General features: G+C 38.5%; 1 long non-coding RNA gene across 1 annotated transcript; it reads right to left on the bottom strand.

Annotated features, from left to right (window-relative positions):
* Positions 1–494: 494 nt before the first annotated feature.
* LOC137645100 (uncharacterized) lies at positions 495–5,402 on the bottom strand. Its single transcript, XR_011045283.1, has 2 exons — positions 5,317–5,402; positions 495–678 (listed from the first exon to the last, which is right to left on the bottom strand). It is a non-coding gene; the product is annotated as an uncharacterized lncRNA (long non-coding RNA).
* Between the last annotated feature and the right edge of the window lie 476 nt (positions 5,403–5,878).

Below are 5,878 nucleotides of genomic sequence, written 5' to 3'. Positions count from 1 at the left end.
AACACTTTTATATATTGAGTTCAACTATTTCATTTCCACCGTTCTCTAGATATCAGGTGATGTTCACTCAATTCTTCCTCTGAATAGAGCTTAAGATCATGAAAAGAGAGTATTATCAATTATAAACTCTTTAGTTCTATTTGTAATATCTTTGCTCTGCTATTTAACCATATACAGTACATGAACTTCACAGTAGTACTTTATATCTTATGTGCTAAAAAACAATGATGGGAGAAGGATAGGTAGTGGTAGTGGTTGGGGGTGGGAGTGGGGGGCAGTAGCTGTAGGGAACGACACCTCGTAGTAACGGGGGATGTTGAGGAGGTAGAAGTCTAATTGGAAAGGGACCTCTGTTAGTGGTTTCACTCGCCCCAGTTTTTATACCGACACCCTATACGGGTGAGCGAGCTGGGTATATTCCTGGCATTCCATGCAACTTTTTTCTCTGGTATATTTAGCAGTATTTATACCTTAGAAATGGTGCTTTGAGGAGCATTTCACTGGGCGACATAGGTCCCTCACCCAGAATTAGAAGTTTCCTTCGTCAAAATCCATTTTTTATTGAAGTTCCAAAGCTTGTATTTCTGATGACAACTTGATAAGGGGGACAGGCTTTCTCGTGTTTCACATCTTTTTAAATTATTCAAATTACAGACGTTATCTTCTGTAGTGATGAACCTGCAAAGAAAAAACCTAATAAGTAAAAGTTGCTTATATATGTAGGGAAATAACCTAAAATTTTATTTTATGTAAGTTATCTACATACCTGTAATGTAGTATGAACAGTATATTTTAATAGGAGAAAAAAAAATTTACATCTTTTTAGTTCATATGAAAATGTTACGAAATTAAAAATTAATCACAAGGTATGAAACCATTTCTGAGAATAAGTTCAATATTACATCAAAATTTTGAAAGTGATTTGTATTTTTCATAGATATACAAACATGAGCTCTTTAATACGAATGAGCTTTCATCTAGACCGAAACTTGGTTGTTGGAATTTATAATCAGGTGTCAGTAATTCCTGGTGGGTGGCAGGGAAGCACTGCTCCACAGCCAGACCAATGAGTACCCACTTTGACCTTACTCTGGTACTTGGAGGTTAATTTAAGCATAAGTGAAACTTTGAGAGAGAGAGAGAGAGAGAGAAAAAAAAAAAAAAAAAAAAAAAAAACTATTTTGTTCTCTCATGAATACACAAGCACAGTACCTCAGAAAAGGTAACGAGCCAAAACCCAGTCATAAGTGGTAGATTCCATGTACTTCCCGCAGTGAGAACTTAGCTAATTCTTGAGGAAGCTAGAAAAATGAGGAGAACGTTATCGAGAACCCTTGTGCTTTAATAGGAGTCTTATCATTAGGAGGGAGGATGACCATATACTCATGCTGCCTGGTTTTAAATTCCTGGATGTCAAAATACTCACACCCCACAGCAGTTCAGGACTATTGTATCTTACCACCTCCCAACACTTGAGAATAGATTCCTAAAGGTTAGGCTAGGTTTTTGTTCAGGGACAGAAAGGTCGAGGAAGACCCTTTACCTTGCAAGGATACATCATAATGTATGGCCAATTAAGCACAATGTGTCCAACATTTAATCCATCATCCGGTGGCCTGAAGCACTTGCACCACTGACATTTCTACTGAAGACTAGGGGTAGATGCAACATTCTCACTTGTGTGACCAAACACAGGGTGGCCCTTGTCTCCTTGTGGATGTAATTTTCATATTCTTCCAAAATGAAAGAAAACTGTTTTAGGATTTTATTTCTTTTGTACCAAAAGAAGTCATACTGTCCCCCACCTGACCCATGGTGATGCAGATTTTCTTATATCCTTCAAAATAACTAGCGATACCAAAAAACATATGTAGTTTTCCTACTTGCTTCGCTGGAGCTACTAAGGACCTGAGTGGGTCTGCTTAAGAGACCTGAGGGCTCATGGAACGTTCAATATGACTTTCTTTCTAGGAGATCAAGAAAGGTCTCCCCCTGCTGCTACTCCAGAGTCCTGCCAACTCCTGTTAAGAGTCTAGACCTGAATTAAAGTTTAAAATTGTTTTAGATCAAGAACTGGTTAGTATCCTTACTGCAAAAATTGAAGAGCTTCCCCAATGGAGGACGATAGACAAACATCTAATCTTGAGTACTATTCGCTGTGTGGCTGCTAGGGAGCAATGGAGGTTACATTGAAACCCGATGTATTCAATAGACTGTTGAGAAATTAGTAAAACCTGGAAGAAGTGGGATGGAAAGGTGTAAGTAAGATTTCTAGAGATGTTAGGACTTTGATGCCAAGCTGAGACCGGTAGAATCCTGCTGCAAGGCAAGCTAGTTGAACAATGATGAGAACTGAAGCCTCACCACAATTAATGATGTAGGGATAACATAACCCTTTTACCCACAAAGGACGTACTGGTACGTTTCACAAAACTCATCCCTTTACCCCCATGGACGTACCGGTGCGTCCTTGCAAAAAAATGCTATTTTTTTTTTTTTTTTTTTTTTGCATATTTTTGATAATTTTTTGTAAAACTTCAGGCATTTTCCAAGAGAATGAGACCAACCTGACCTCTCTATGACAAAAATTAAGGCTGTTAGAGCAATTTAAAAAAAAATATGCTGCAAAATGTACTTGAAAAAAATAACCCCATGGGGGTTAAGGGTTGGAAATTTCCAAATACCCTGGGGGTAAAAGGGTTAAAATCCTTACACAAGGATTATGTCAACTGAGCGTGTTTGCTCAAAAAGTTCTCCTGCCTGAAAGAAACTTATGCAACTGCATTCCATTTTCTACTCAAGAATGCATCGTGGATTCGTTGTAACTTAGGACATGAATGGAAGCGTTATTTACAATCAACGTTACTAAGTGCCCCATCGAACTCTTTGGAAAACTTGTCAAGTAGAGTAGATGCAAGCATTCACAGAGTGGTGGAAAAGAGGATGCATACCTTCTGTTGATCAAATCTTCTAAACGAGAGAAAACTCAGGCGGGTGCCTCATCCACACTCCACGAGGTCTTTGGACAGAAGCCTTAAAGATTACTCACAATGGAGTTCATGCAACTACTGGGGTAGATCTTCAGGAACTATAGGGATCATTGCTGGGGAGGTCGCCACGCAAAACTAGCCTTTTCATCAATGATATAAGTCTTGGAAGGTTTTGTTTATCCAGGTGTCCATCCCCTTCATTCGGTGGTGGCTGCATAAACTCCTTCCTCCAGCAAGTCTAAATTTCCTCAGTTATGACATAGTTGTCACCATATCGAGGGCACAGGCAGTAAAATTAAAGCTATCCAAATGAAAGTGGACCATCAGAAGATTGTACGGACAACTGTCACAGAGCTACCGTAAATTGGGAGCAAAATACAAAGCCTTTGTCTTCCATAAAAATCACAACACAAAAGAAAAAAAATTGAAAAAGGTAGATAAAGACGACGGAAGTATGTCTTTTCTGGGTCGACCTGTGACGCCCGGTGAAAAGGGTCCTTCTTTACACTTTTCTGATATAAACCTTCCAAATATACCAGAGAAAGATAAAAGCATGGAATGCAGAGGTTACTACCCTCGCGCGAGCACCTTGTGGGTGTCGTGTATACAGCGGGGGCGTGTGAAAACCACTATTCACAGGCTGTCTTCCATTTAGATAATTCCTTCATCAAAGGGAAGGGCCGTAACAGAGGCCCTAGAAACCACACTTGGACCACGCCACCGACACCTAACACGAGCGCCCTCTAGGACATCCTTCTGTTTTGGACTTGCTCGCTTAGTCGTATTTGTTTGTGCTCTTGGTGTTTTTTCCCGTTTTTGGATTTAATTGAATAGGTAAAGACGACGGAAGTATGTCTTTATTCTCCGGCAGGTGAAAAAGTGGCTGGCTACTCAGTATGCTGGCTAGGGATTGGGGCTTCCCCACCTCCCACCAGTAACTACAGACCCCTCATAAATTGTAACACCCGAGTTCCAGCTAAGCTGAAAACATATTCCTATTAATGGACGTGAATCTGCATTCATGTAGGACAACCAATACACCCAATTGTGGCCCTAAACAATACTACATAATCGACCATTTAAAATTAAGGCTGTAAGCTATTGAAATTCGATTCCTTGCAATTCACAATACCTTTACATTATAAACAATTGAAATATCTTTTATGTTTAGCTATTTTAGAAGTCCGTATCAAAGTACTGTATAGTAATATACTTTCCCTTCAAAAATTGTCAACTTTATTCACAAATCCCTTGTTGTTTGTAAACAATTTTTTTACCTTGATCTATCTTAACCCTTTTACCCCGAAGCAATTTGGAACTTTCCAACCCTCAACCCAAAGGCGTTTTTTTTTTTTCCAGCACATTTTGCAATACATATTTTTTAAATTGCTTTAACAGCCTTAATTTTTGTCATAGAGGTCAGGTTGGTCTCATTCTTTTGGAAAATGCATGAAAATTCTCATAAAATTATCAAAAATATGCAAAACAATGTAAATAGCAGTTTTTTGCAAGGACGTACCGGTACGTCCATGGGGGTAAAGGGACGAGTTTTATGAAACGTACCAGTGCATCCATTGGGGGTAAAAGGGTTAATCATAGGACACCATGCTTTTAGAAAATTCTATTGATGAAACCCTTGAGCAAAAATAAAGCATTTCAAGTTAATAATGCTTAGGGGGCTCTTACAACCAATCATTGGATTAAATTTATATTTGGTAACAGGGCCCAGAAACGGGGTCAGCGAGGCTCTTCGGCACTTATGTGCAGCTGGGGGAAGGCATGTAGATTAGTTTGAATTGAATATTTACAGGTTGGGCAGCAAGACGGAAGATACACTAATTTTCATATCTTTCAAATATTAACCCTTTTACCCCCAATGGACGTACTGGTACGTTTCACAAAACTCATCCCTTAACCTCCATGGACGTACTGGTACGTCCTTGCAAAACACTGCTATTTACATTTTTTTTTTTTTTTTGCATATTTTCGATAACTTTATGAGAAATTTCAGGCATTTTCCAAAAGAATGTGAGCAACCTGACCTCTCTCTGACGAAAATTAAGGCTGTTAGAGCAATTTAAAAAATATTTATTGCAAAATGTGCTTGGAGAAAAAAAAAAAAAAAAAAAAAAAAAACGCCTGGGGGTTAAGGGTTGGAAAGTTCCAAATAGCCTGGGGGTAAAAGGGTTAATCTTTGCATTACCTTTTACAAAAAGCTGGACCACTGGACAAACTAATGTACTGTTCTAAGCTACAGAGTATACAGTGAATCAGAAGCATGCATTTTACCTCGTAAATTAAATAAACTATTCATACACTTACTTACCATTTACAACAAAGCAGATCATATCAAGAGTATGTTGCTTTGAAGTGGAATAAACATGACCCATCGTTCACTTCACCCAGAGCCCTGAAAATCAATGCAATATTAGTAGTGTTAGCTAACCTCAACTCTATCCCTAACAATAGTGATTTATCTAGACAAGCATTTGGAGGCTAATAATCTCCACAACGAACATCTATAAACCTGCCCTGCATTCTTGCATGGACGTAAGACTTACGCCTAATACTAGTTCAATGTTTCTCTGACTCTTATATTTCTCTGCTCATGTCATCTCATTGGATTGAGTTTTTGACCTAAAACAGATGGGAGAAGTATATTATATCTACAGTAAAATGTGTCAAGGAAAGACACGCAGAACAGTAATGAGGAAGAGAAAACTTTAGAAAAAAAAAATGTCTTTAGAATATATAACAACGTTGCTAACTATATCTTAAAAGCAAAAGACGATGGGATATAGGATGCAACACCAGTAGTAAATGCAAAGCAAACCACTTAACCAGTATGAAAGGTTGGGAAAATGATCAGAGGCTAGAGTGGTGTGTTG

The sequence above is a fragment of the Palaemon carinicauda genome, chromosome 8 (assembly GCF_036898095.1).
Source record: "Palaemon carinicauda isolate YSFRI2023 chromosome 8, ASM3689809v2, whole genome shotgun sequence".
Classification (NCBI taxonomy): Eukaryota; Metazoa; Arthropoda; class Malacostraca; order Decapoda; family Palaemonidae; genus Palaemon; species Palaemon carinicauda.
The sequence above is the reverse complement of the archived record's forward strand: the minus strand, read 5'-3'. Positions and strand labels throughout refer to the sequence as shown.